General features: G+C 40.0%; 1 pseudogene; it reads left to right on the top strand.

Moving 5' to 3' along the window:
• Positions 1-5,288: 5,288 nt before the first annotated feature.
• Positions 5,289-14,278, top strand: part of LOC135098213 (glutamate receptor ionotropic, kainate 2-like) — a 49,343-nt pseudogene continuing 40,353 nt past the window's right edge.

Below are 14,278 nucleotides of genomic sequence, written 5' to 3'. Positions count from 1 at the left end.
CGTGTAATATTGTTTTCCACCACATCTTTTTACTTATACCTTCTATGCATTTTTTTTTTTTTTTTTTTTTTGTGTGTGTGTGTGTGTGTGTGTGTGTGTGTCATCTCCATAGTATTCTCTGTTTGTTTGTGTAGGCCAGAGATTACTTACATCACTCTGTCCGACATGAAAAAAGGAACTTGTAAATGTAGCTTAGCCGGGACTAAGGATGATGAAGGTTAGAGCTGTAGAGGACTTGTCATAGTTGTACCTAAAACCCATTTCACACTACACACGTCACATGTATCTGGAAAAGTGCGTCGTCAGTGACATCACTCCGTCGACAGAAAAATTCATAGGATCCGCCAAATATTCTTTCATGAGAGCGATATTGCCACATCAGCAGCGCTTTCCACCATTCTCCGTGTACATTACATTAGACGGTGGAAACATCCGTGAAATGATGCGTGTGCTTCCAGAACTGTAAGAAGAGTACTGATCGTTGCCCATTTGATATCATCACTGGTGGAATTAACGCAAAGTGAGTCCCAGATTATCATGTTTATCCGAGCTTACCTGGAGGAAGTAATTCTGAGACCGTGGCCGAAGGGACCCAGACAGGTAGGTCTGTATGCGACGGAGACAGAAAGCAGATACTAAATAGAGAGAGAGAGAGAAAAAAAAAAAAAAGCAAACGTAGCAGCGAGAAAAAAAAAAAAAAATGCGAACTGAGGGAAAGCAAGGTCACCCATGGGAACATATTGATTGATATAGTAATAAGGTTTTTCGCTGAAGTTCTGTTTGTGCCATATCCATTTTGATACTGTAGGTAAGTGTGTGTGTGTGTGTGTGTGTGTGTGTGTGTGTGTGTGTGTGTGTGTGTGTGTGTGTGTGTGTGTGTGTGCTCTAATCCCTCCTCACGCCCTAAGATGTAAGTCGAGTAGGTATTTTTTCGCCTCTCAAAGACGCGTATTATGCAGTGTGATACCCTGTGTTCCAACTTTCGTGTCCTGTTTACCTGAGTCCGCCGATAAATGCCTTCGGTTGTGCAGCTCATCAAGGTCCAATATTAATGTACAGTGAATGTATTAAGAGAAAATATTTAATGCGTTGTACATTCTTTTCTCTTCGCTCTTACAATTCCATTAACGACGTGATGGATTTAACCGTGGACGGTAATGTGCTGGAGTGGCATCGGCGTCGTTATCCCTATCATCAGCACCAGTCAATAATCAGATTCATTCATCACCACCACAACCCCCTCCACTCCTAAGCGCTTAATAATTCTACCCACACCAGAGAACTTCTCTCACTCTGCCACTCCTATCAGCACTTCTTCCTCCTCTCCCGTCCCCCCCCCCCTCTCTCTCTCTCTCTCTCTCTCTCTCTCTCTCTCTCTCTCTCTCTCTCTCTCTCTCTCTCTCTCTCTCTCGATTTTTCTCCATAACGTTTTTATTTTTATTCACTTCCTCTTCCTGACTTTTCTGTATTTGTTAGTATTTCTTTTCTATCCACTCTTTTCTCTTCGCTCTCGTTTCCCACTTCTCGTCTTTCGTTCTTTATAAACGTCAAGAGACCACAAGAGGTGAATATGGAAATTCTCATGTAAACCAATTTTCTGTTTAGTCAGCCACCGAGGTAAGGTGAAGATTTATTGTTATAGCTGATGAAACAAACACGAAGATTTTGACTGTTTCTCATAATGATTTGGGAAATACTTCAGAATTCTTTGGCAAGAAAATGACGGTTGGCGTGAGATAAGGAATAGTTTTCTTTCTTTCCTTTTTCCTCCTTTTCTACCACCACATGCATCCTCTCCTCTGCTGCCTCCTTCCATTCATTACAATCGATACAGCTCCTCTTCCTTTTTCATTCCGCTCCAGTTCTCCCTGATGACTTTCCTGCTCTCGTAACATCGACGGTCCATCCCCATCATTTCATCCACGACCTTCCCGCCCTCATATAAGAGTTTTTTTTTTTTCTTTTTAACTTGATGTGGTAAGGAAAATTTTTGAGTTTCTTACGTAATCAGTCGGTTGAAGTATAAACAGTATGGAGTTACTTTTCTTTTTTATCCACCTCTAATTCTCTTTTGTCCGATGAAAAAGACAACTTTTCCTCTGTGGTTTCCGTTCCATTGCTGGAAAAAAGAAAAAAAAACTAGGAAAACTCGTTTGGTCACATTCATTTAAAGAGTGACAGATAGAAAAAAAATCTTTTATAATTGGGTTTTTAAGGATGCCTGTCGGAATGGGAAAAGAAAGAAGTGGTAGCCAGTCTTATTTTTTTTTTTAGTCACTCAGAATTAGAAGACCAGTGTGTGAGAGCAGAAAAGGCAATTATCTCGCACATATTCCCTGCCTGGTTTTCCGTCGCCTTCTGCCAACACGATCTGTAATGAAGCATACAACTTTATTTCTTGCACCTCTGCGTCATGTTTTTTTTTTTTTTGGCATTACCCTTATCACTCCTCCTTTCATGCACGTCTCGGACTATCTTTCGACCTCCTCCCTCACGCTTTTAACCGTGGAAATAGGAAAGAGGTGATAAGGGAAGGAGTATAGGTGCCAAGGAATCAGAAAATGCTTCACCTTAACTGGCCTTCAGCTTTATTTTTTTTTAACGCTTTGCTTTTGTTGTCTGAGAAAAGTGTATGTACACCAACTGCATAACTATATTTATTTCAGTGTTATTTATTTATAGCGTTCTTAGTATGCTGTGCCGTCTTCACATTTAATTGCCTCGAATGTTTTAACTTTGCATACAAATACTTGCTGAATATAATCTACGGACCGGTTTTGGTGACTGACTGGCTATTTGTTTCCTACATCATACATTCCTACACGAAGTTTCGTTCACTGTGCAGTAATATTCTTGGATTTCTGGTGAAAGAACTTGCTAGCGAAATCGGCTGAAAACTTGTATTAACCCTATTGTACAAGGAAATATTCATCTGCCGTTATTTCTGTATACTCGATTTCGAATTTGGGTCATTCCTTACCAGTTCCTTCTTATCAAGCACAGAGGAACACCTCACACGAGAGCACCGCGGTGGCATGCAGGGAACAAAAGAAGGAATCAATCCACACAATACTACTACTACTACTACTACTACTACTACTACTACTACTACTACCACAGTCACTACTACTGCTGCTACTATTACTACTACTACTACTACTACTACTACTACTACTACTACTACTACTACTACCACAGTCACTACTACTGCTGCTGCTACTACTACTACTACTACTACTACTACCACAGTCACTACTACTGCTGCTGCTACAACTACTATTACTACTACTACTCCTACTCCTACTACTACTACTACTACTACTACTACTACTACTACTACTACTACTACTACTACTACTGCTACTACTACTACTACTACTACTACTACTACTACTTCGTCCGTTGCTCTTTACATAGGTAGGAGTAAACTCTTCATAAACTAGTACGAGTAAGATTGATTAGAGCTGAGGTAACTAAACTGCACACCCCGGATGATTACTAATACGTGCAACAACAGTTAAATGATACTGAGGGGCAAGTGTGTGTGTGTGTGTGTGTGTGTGTGTGTGTGTGTGTGTGTGTGTGTGTGTGTGTGTGTGTGTGTGTGTGTGTGTGTGTGTGTGTGTGTGTGTGTGTGTGTGTGTGTGCTTATCTTTTTAATTTAGATAAAAATTATAAAGAGCAAATTTGAACGTCCATTTTTTAAATTTTTTTATTCATAACCCACTCTCTCTCTCTCTCTCTCTCTCTCTCTCTCTCTCTCTCTCTCTCTCTCTCCTCCTCCTCCTCCTCCTCCTCCTCCTCCTCCTCCTCCTCCTCCTTTCTCCACCTCCTCCTCCTCCTTCTGCTTCTTCTTCTTTTTTTTTTTTTTCTTCTCCTTCACCAACGCTTGTATTCGTTTCCTTAATTATTTTCTTCTCTTCCTCCTTCTCTTCCTACTCCTCCTACTACTTCTCCTATTTTTCGTCCTTCTCTTCCTACTCTTCCTACTCCTCCTACTCCTCCTCCTTCTCTTTCTACTCCTCCTACTCCTTCTCTTACTCCTCCCCCTTCTCCAACACACCGTCCTCTCCCGTGGCACTCACCTTCCTAAAGAGGCTCACGTCTCGTCCGGCATCATTAGCGTTTCTTCTTCCGTGGCACCAGCTATTAAGCTGGCTATGAACTAGTGGCTGGCGAGGCGGGGAGCGTTGAAGAGAGAGTGATGAAGGGAAAGAATGCTGAGGAAACCGAGTCGCATGAAAGGAAGGGATGAAAGGCAGAAGAAAATAATGAAAGGGCACCAGTATGATTGAAATTTGACCCTCAGGAAGAGTGGCAATAATTTCGTGTGAGCTGACTCAGATTGCCGAAAACAGGCATGAACTAAAGATAAAGTAGCATTCACTCACGTAGTAAACCTAAATCAAAATATCGACATAGAATGTGTTGGGTAACAAGTAAAATATGTTTTATAATGTCTAGTTCTCATCTTTGATCTCACGAATTTCTTAGTTTAATTTGGGTTGGTCTCCTTTCAGGCCGAAGCCCCGGTGCAGGCCGTGTAGGCAGGAAGCAGCAGGAAGAAGAATGATAGGATGAGAGATAGGTGTAAGAGAAAGGGAAAGAAGAGGAAAAGGAAAGGAATGAAAAAAAGTGGCCTGAATCATCAAAGATTCGAGCTACACTACCCACAGTGAAGCCATCACCGACTAGAACCTCCTCCCTGCTCACTCGAATCTTCAAGTCAAAACGTTTCGGCAACTAGGTGCTCACGTGATACAATAAAAATGAGTAGGACGATCGACGGTAGTTTGGTAGTTATTCATGCAAACGGACTACAACACGAATTTTCGCAGTCATACGGTTATTAGTATAGAAAGTGAATGCTCTGTTCTGAGCACCTTTGCTGTGTTTTGGAAGAAATAGATAATGTATCGCAAGCAGTTGAATTTTTGTTACAATTTTGTCTGGTCGCACTAATTTTAGTTTGAATGGAATGTGTGATTAACTTAATTAATCATGCCGGTTACTTCTGCTTCATATAACTTATTATACTTGATCAATGAGGAGGAGTCTCTCTCTCTCTCTCTCTCTCTCTCTCTCTCTCTCTCTCTCTCTCTCTCTCTCTCTCTTCTAGAACAGGTAAACTGAACTATGAATATAAGATGTGGTAATGACGGTGGAAGTGGATTTACTTACTCATATTATAGGAGCTAATGCGTATGGTGGGTAGAAAAGAAAGAACAGAAAAAAAAGTTGATCAAGGTTTCGGTAGCAGCGAGCAGTGATTGGTAACAGCAGCGGTGGCGCTGCCTCTGTGGGAAGGTTGAGTCGACCTGCCGTCCAGTCCACCCAGCAGCAGCAGCAGCTCAGCCTCACTGCCAGCTGCCTCAGTTCCCGCTTGCAACTCGTTGTGGGCAGTCACGTGTGGCCGCGGCAAGTAAGCCCCTTTTCACGCCTTTCCATGACCATTCTTTGCAAACCATTATCTGTTAATCTTGAGACAAAACTACAATGGACCCAAAAAATGCAGATTTATTATAACCCGAATTGTTTTTGAAAACTCGGCACTTTGATGAAAACGGAAAACTTGGACTAGTTGCAGAAGCTGGAAATCTGAAGTTCACTAATACGGGGACAGACAAAGTTGAGGCCCTCGCAATGACGGTAAGTATCCTGCTCACGTTGATACTGGTGGAGAATGCCTCCTCCCGTACCCGTGGACGAGAGGGTGCTTCACTGCCAAACGTAAATTCTTATGTATCGTCAGCCATTCTAGGTTAAACACCTGCAGGCTGCATTGGGGTAACTGGTGCAACATCGGAACTCTCTGCGTAGTTGGTGTATTTCTTTCATAAAAGTAAATAATTAGTTTGCTTCTAATCGCACCTTTTGATTAAGGTTTTCACTTGAAGCATTTTCCACCTGCACTGATTCCTAAAGAAAAACAAGGAAGCGAATAATAAAGTAGAATAACGATGATTTAGACCGTAGCATAGTTTTCACGGGGCGTTATTTTATTCTTATTGCAGAAAATTTAAATTCCTTCTAGATAAATCTTATTAATAGCGGCTCTTCATGGAGCAGCTAAATTAAATTATGCGTATATGGCGACACTGTGCAACACGTGGGGGTTTTGTTTTGGGGTCACGAATGGTTAGGTTATAGTGAAGTGATTCGTCTTAGAGGGATACAATGTAATGCGTGTGTATGTTGGTTTGTTGGTTAATATATGTGTATGTTAGTTTTCAGTAGTCGGTAGTCGGCCGCAGCAGTCGGCCGACTACCCGCAGGGTTATTCACTGTCCCAATAGCAAGCGAGTGCAGTGGATGCAAGTTTAAATACAGGGAATTTATCGTGCAGTTCCATAAGCAAGGCGACTTGAGTGCACTTTTCTTGAGATCGCACGGTGTTTTGCGATATCACTCGAGTGCTGAACAATCAGGGGCGCCAGGAGGACCTTCCACTTCCTATTAAGTATAAGTTTAGGTTAGGTTAGTGTCCTTAAGGTTGGCTCCAGGTGAAATCCCTGTGGTTACGTTAGGTTAGGTTAGGTTAAGTGTCCTTTACGGGTTGTCCACTTTCCATTGGGGAGAAGTTATATTTATGAAGTTACCTCACTCCAAGTAAAAAAAAAAAAAAATAAAATAAATAAAATAAAATAAAATGAAATAAATAAATAAAAAAAAAAGAAAAAAAAAACCGGAAATATCAGCAGTACGCGAGGAGTCTTGAAACAGTGAAAAGAGTCCAAAAGAATATGAAGGAATCGTCAGGAGTCGGGTGCCGAGTGTCAAAAATAGCAACGGTTGTTTATTCCTTCTGCTGCATATGTGAGAGGAGCTCTAGAGAAATGAAGTGGGTCGTCTGCTGTGAGGCTCCTATCCAAGGAAGGGCAAATGAAATCTAATGGAATACGTGGTTTACCTTGAAGTCTCTAGTGATGTAATGACTATAAGACTACGCGGTATTTGACATGTACACTCAGGAATCCACAGAGAGCAGGAAGTCGCACTGTGCCAAGGAGATGATTTGTTATTAGGCTTAAGTCATCCCTTCTCGAGTTTAAAATATATCAGCGTATAACTGAAAGTGGATGATAGTGTGGTGGGCCATTACCAGCAGGGAGGGGAAGGCCTTTCTTATGGAATGCAGGAAATGAGGTGCTTCTTCGGAGGATGAAAAAGGGACTATAACTCACTGCCGTTTAAAAGCAAGGTGGAATGAAAATATTGTTTGCGATTGAGAAAAGAATACAAGTAGTTGGAAAGAAAATCGCACAGGGATGATGGAAAACTTTTTCACTATAGCATCACATTACAGAATAATGATTCATGCATACGCATCCCAGCTTGGTTGCTAAAAAAAAATATTTACGTTGCTTTAAAAAGAATAGAAATTAGTTGAACTAAATTAAACGAAGGTAGTATAATGTAAAATTAGTTATCGCTGAAAAATACGGAATTAAACAATAATGTTTTAAATTGCAAGGAAAAGCGTTAAATTCACACACACACACACACACACACACACACACACACACACACACACACACACACACACACACACACACACACAAAGACACACAGCGTTTGAAATCTTGCTGCTGGAAAATCCAGAATCATCATTTAGGGTCCGTTAATAATTCCAGAAGTTATAGTGAGGCATTAGGCAGCGGAAGATATTGAACAGTTTGCAGTAGAAAAGTAATGAATCCCCGAAGGCGACAGAGAGGTGCGCCAGAGCATATATGTCATCAGACATATATGCACTCTTCCTCAGAGTGAGAGGATCTGAGGAAGAGGCTAACGAAGTGAATGCTGACCTGTAGAAATAACTAATGAATGTTTTAAGAAAAAGACTGTTATTCCAATTTGTGTTGGTGCTATTTCTTTTCATATTGTGATGAGTGATATGTTACGGATGGGAGGATATAGTGCGTGGATTACAGTACACTTATCCCCCAGCTATAGCGGGTTTTGCTAACGCGGTTTAAAGCTATCACGGGAACAATAAAAAACACATTAAATGGGCTAACGCGAATCCTAGTGGAGCTATCGCGGCCCATGAGTCGTTATATGTCCAGGATGTTCACGTGACAGCTACGTCATATTTCTTGGCCAGATTCGCTTGCTAATTGGCTGAATTTGACTGACATATTAGGCCGTGATTGGCTTGCACACTCCCGCTTCCTTATCCAGCCACTCTCCCGCTCCCCCATCCCTCTAGTCCCTCCCGCCACAGTTGACTAAGTGGCACGTGCCGTGGTGAATCTCAAGGTCACGCGTGTGTATCTCGGGACAATGGCCTCTACTCCCCCTCCTGGCCACCCAGGGAGATCGCTACCACCCAACCCGACCCAGCGAAAGGCAACAGCGGCGCCTGGGAAAGAAATCAAGAAGAGGAAGAACCTTACATATGCTGTGAAATATGAGATAGTGAAATTGATCGAGAGTGGACAAAGTAAAAGTTCAGTGGGCGCTAAGTTCGGCATCAACGAGTCTACAGTGAGAGGTATTTACCTTAAGAAGGACCACATTAAGGCACATATGAACCTCACTAGTGATAGTGCTGGACATAATGCTGTGCGAAGCTCAAATCATGTCCTCCTCAAGACTGATCTATAAATCATGGTGAGATGAGGGGAAAAAAAAGGTGCCAATATGTTGAATTGTGTTGCTACTCTGGCGGGCCACGAACAATTTTTTTTTTTTCCTATGTATTCTTAACAATGGCTATCGCGTTTTTAGCTATCACGGCGATGTTAAGGGACCAATTTCTCGCGATAGCTGGGGGTTGAGTGTACTACGATATTACGTCAATTTCACCCTTCTGTTGTGGCATAACTCATCACCAATGTCCACCACACGAACACAACGCGCCAGTGTAGGATTCACGACACAATGCTCGGGACTTGTTCCTCACACTTCATTCTTTATCTGTTCTGCAGGACTTTCGTCTCTCTTTAGAAAGCCTTTGAACATTGTCTAGGGAAACTTGTGTTCTCCTGAACGGTCAGTATAAAGAAAAGTTTTTATTTGTTTTACTTTCAAAGATAATAGTTAAAATGTGTTGCTGATTTCCTAATTGGTAGCGATATATTGAACACATTCCTTTACCGATTTTTGAAAAAGGCGTTCCAGGTAACAATTATGGATTTTTCTATGTTACAAGGTTATCATATGTAATATTACTATATAAATATACTATTATGAAGAATGGTCGCCCCAATACTGACCCTTGAGGCACACCACTGGTTACGTTAAGCCAACTCGATGCTTCTCCAAATAACTCGTTGCTTACGGTCTGAGAGCCAGTTTTTTACCCATGCTCATAAACATTCTATTTCATGTGATCGCAATTTTGAGATTAGCCTGTTATGTAGAACCTTATCAAATGCTTCTTGGAAGTCCAGATAAATTATATCATGCGACACCCGGACATCCTATTTCGCGTATACGTCGCTAAAGAAATCTAATGATACTATGAAAACAGTGCTGGCTATCTGCTATTAGTTTATTTTCTTCAAGAAATGATATCATCTTAACTCTACATTTTTTTTTCAAATAACGTCATTACGACTGACATGAGACGAATAGGTCGTGAGAGTCTGTGGGAGTCATGAACGCGTGAATTGAAGTAAGCTAAATTCGAGTGATTGAGAATAGAGGTAAGCGTGAATGAGTTGAGTGGAAAATAAGTGTGAGTTGAGAGATTAACTGAGTGAGAATGGCTACGAATAGGAAACTATAAGTGAGAAGAAGCGTGAGTGAGTCAGTGGGAAAGAAAACAAGCATGAGTTAGATTATGAAAATATGTGAAAGATCAATTGTAAGTATGAAATTGAGAGTGGGGATGGGAATGAGTGCTAATTAGAGTGAAACTGAGCGAAAGTCAGCGTGAGTGAGAGAGAACGCAAACGTGAGTGAGTGTGGAAGTTATCGAAAGATGAAATGTGAGACTCAGCGAGTAAGAACGATCCTGAGGAGAGTTAAATAGAATGAGACTGAGTGAGAGTTAGAATGGAATTATTCGAGAGAGAGAGAGAGAGAGAGAGAGAGAGAGAGAGAGAGAGAGAGAGAGAGAGAGAGAGAGAGAGAGAGAGAGAGAGAGAGCGTGGTGTCACTCTCTTGGCTCTCATCTTGGACAGATAAGGGGAGGAAAGGTGACAAGGAGACTTGATCCGAGACGAAAGAGGAAGAGAGAGAAAAGGAACAGGGGGACGAAGGGACGTATTGTGAAGTAGAGGGAGAAAGCGAATTCGTGATGAGGAAGGAGAGTATTTGGGGCTAAGAAGTGGAGGAAGGGTGAAGGAGGAGGATGAGAGTACAGGAACAAGGTAGAAGGAAGAAATATCATCAGAAAAGGTAAGGAGTGAGAGAAGAATTAGTGGAGGAGAGGAAGTAATGGGAAATAAATACTTCCTTTTCCTGCCCCCAACTCCTTTTTGTCCTTCTCCCTTCCATCCCCTTCCCATTTCTACTCCCTCCCTCTACTTGCCTCCTGTACTCCCTTCCCCTGTTACATCTACTTGTACGTACGTTCTTGAAATATATTATACATTTTGTGCTTATTTTATTATATATTTTTCTATTAATCTATTTCTTGTTTTGTTTTTCCTTTTCTTGTTCTGTCCTTTCTGGAGCTTTGTGTGACAGATGCGACGCACTTTCTATTACTGTAATAGTGAAAATGATACACATCTAGCATCACTTGGTATATGAAAGGAATCTATTGATATGTATTCAGATTTTAAAACAATCCGTTCACATCGAACTCTCTTGCATTCGTCGTCTGAAATAAAAGAGATTAAAGTTCAGTGTGTGCGTGAATTGAATTCAATTGAATTTATTAAATCCTCTCAGAGTTTATAAAAAAAAAGTATGGAGCACAACTCCCACAGAATTTATGAAATCATGGAAAAAATACATACGCTAAAACATAAACTAAATACAAGAGTGCAAGAAGTTAGACCATAAATCATATAGGAATATAAAAGAAACTAATGACAAATAAATTACAATAGTAGTAGTAATAGTACTGTAATAGTAATAATTTGTAAAAAGGATTAATGATTGTGTACATACATTATTCATCTATACATACGCAGCGCCAGCCTCAAAATTAAAGATATTTTTTTCATAGCATGTACACTTGTATTCTGCATGAACGAAAACCTCATTAAACGAGATATCCTATATGTTTACTTGGCGTATACATATCACTTATTGTGTGTGTGTGTGTGTGTGTGTGTGTGTGTGTGTATTCGATATTATCGTTACGTGCACCGTTGGGCTCGGGTGAGTTTGTGTTAAAAGATGGAAAAATCCCCTGGTTTTTCGAAATTAATCTCGGAGAGTTGGTTCTCTCCAATTTCAATCCGGTCCAGGATCGTATTCAGGTGGAGGATTATTGCTGGTCGAAGTTGTCGGGTAGTGGAATATGAGCTTCACATACACACACACACACACACATTATATATATATATATATATATATATATATATATATATATATATATATATATATATATATATATATATATATATATATATATATATATATATATATATTGTTTGTTTGTTTGTGTGTGTGTGTGTGTGTGTGTGTGTGTGTGTGTGTGTGTGTGTGTGTGTGTGTGTGTGTGTGTGTGTGTGTGTGTGTGTGTGTGTTGAGTTGTTACACTATCCTATCTATATCCTGTGTGTGTATCCTGTAAGAAATGACAAGCTTTGCATCCTTTACATGTGGTTGCCATAATGGAAACATGTACATTACAGTACTGATGTGAGTGGAAATTTCATAACATTTAGTCACGTGTAAATTTATGATAAAATTTTGTACTCATAGAAAGGTACTGATATCAGTAAAATATCGGTAAAAGCTCCAACAGTAATATGCGTATTAGTATTTTATCTGAAAAAAAAAAAAAGTACTACATAAACCACTCACGGCGCTGGAACCTGCATGCGTTCTGCCCGTCACAAGCGAAGACCAATGGGATCAAAGTTAGTTCATCATTTTTGTCGACATCATCATTTTTTCCTTGCTAGTTTGAATGGAATGAATACTTTTTTGTGTGGAATGAAATGAGGACCGCCTCTTCGGATAGCAGAATTGTGAATAGAAACAAGTCAAATCCCTAGTTATTAAATTTCATATTTAGGTGCATTCACGCTCGCTCTTCCTTGAGCTTCGCCCGAGCAAAATTGATTATGCGGCATGTGTGATGACCCCCCGGTGAATAGAAACATTCCCAGCCCGTGATGAACGTCCGCACATGCTTACATTTCTATTGCATTTCAGTTAGAGTTCATATTCATCTCTAATCCGCGTATTGTTAAGCTGCATGTTAATGATGACGCTACAGTTTGTGATGGTGTGTGTATGTACAGTGTGGTCTGGTTGTAGACATACTAGTTTCATCATCTGTTCTTCCTCAACGTTACTAAAGTATAGCATGACTCTCACCTCCGGGGCGCTCTCGGTCACTGAACAATCTTTATACCTAAGGTGTAAATTAAAAATAAAAAAAAAAAATGAAATGTGAATATAAAAGAGGCTTAGGACATCAAATTGGCATAAAAACTATTCCCCTGTTTTTTCAATTTTTTTTTTTTAACTACTTATTTTTAAAGTTCAGTCATACTTATTTTTGAAACGTCGAATACAGTAAATAAAAATTGAGGAAATATGAAAATATAAATTTGAGCTGTTATAAGATACTTATGTCAAATATAGTATTTTTTTTTTTTTTTTTATGGAAGAAAGAATAATACTAGATTTGACTTAGGTATCTCATAGCAGCTCAAACTTATACCATTCATGTTTCCTCAATTTCTATTTACTATACTTGCCGTATGAAAGATGTGTTGCACTTACAAAAGGATGTGGTAGGGACATGTCAGTAAATCTCAAGAAAGAACAAGCATAATGAACAAATGTCTGTTGAAGTAGGCAAGGAAGAATGTTGAGTAAACAAGTGAGTTAAATTTTAACCAGTTTCTCTGGCGACATTGAAATGAATCATAATTGCCGAGCAAAAACTAGGGCTGGACGCCTCCCCGCATCCGAACTTACTGGTAGCCAAGGGATCACAAGCACAAAGAAACTGATCGTATAACCTTTAACCTACGTTATCATAAAATTGTATTGCTTGTGCTTTAATGTTAAGCAAAAACGCAAGTTGTAGAACTAACATGAAATTTTATGACAGGCTCCAGTAGTGTGATCATGGCTTTGCTCGTCTGCCTGGAGCAAAGCATGCTGGGTGTGGTAGGGACATGTCAGTAAATTGGTCGGTAAAAATGTACATTAATATTAAATAAATAGTAAACTGATTAATTGATTAATCAATTAATTCATTCTTTAATACACATTGTTACTCTTTGAACTTTGATTGCATATGCTCTTCCACCAAACTTCCTTTTCTAGCTTCCCTAGAGAGAGCCGACAAGCATTGGAAATAATGTCATGTGGATGAAAATTTAAGATAATGCGTCACTTATTCTCACGCTTACATTTTCAATTTATCCTTAAATTCTATTTGTTGGCTTTGACATTTTGATAGCCGAGAAACCGTTTGCCATACCTTAAGCAGCCGTGTACAATATATTTATCAACCGGTATACGTAAGGAATGCCAAGATTCGAGACAACATTAACTTTTGCCTTGTTCTCCCTTACAAGTAGGTACCATTACTTCCTCCCTGCACTGAGGACAAGAGCGCGTACATTTACCCTCTATGACATTAAGTTTTAGGCTCCTCGTTTTGGTAAGTTGTTATGATTGTTCGGCTTTAATGTCCCCTTTTAGGTACGCCATATTTTTACTGCACAACTTGCCTAATGGAGTGGATTTTTCTGCTTAGTTTTCGTGAAAGTTTGGCAGCCGTTTCGAATGATAAATTGGGTTGTAATTGTTATTGGTCTGTACGGGGATATTTTTGTTGGAAGAGAAATATTTTTACAGGTCTAAAATACAGGAGTGCAGAGGGAACTTCGTATTGTTTTATTTAAGAAAGACTGCAGAGAGAGAGAGAGAGAGAGAGAGAGAGAGAGAGAGAGAGAGAGAGAGAGAGAGAGAGAGAGAGAGAGAGAGAGAGAGAGAGAGAGAGAATCTGTGATGATGGAAGTGTTGAAAAGCATAATATTAGGGTGGTGCTGATGGAGGTAATGATGGACGTGATCATGTTATCTGGAGGTGGTAGAGAGTGGAGAGGAGTGTGACTGTGATGGTAACTGTTAATTGTTTTAGTAGTATTTGGCTTCTAGGCAAAGGCGGTGGAGAGACGGGG

This window comes from Scylla paramamosain, chromosome 4 (assembly GCF_035594125.1).
Source record: "Scylla paramamosain isolate STU-SP2022 chromosome 4, ASM3559412v1, whole genome shotgun sequence".
In the NCBI taxonomy this organism is placed as follows: domain Eukaryota; kingdom Metazoa; phylum Arthropoda; class Malacostraca; order Decapoda; family Portunidae; genus Scylla; species Scylla paramamosain.
This window is presented reverse-complemented; position numbering and strand designations above follow the sequence as displayed.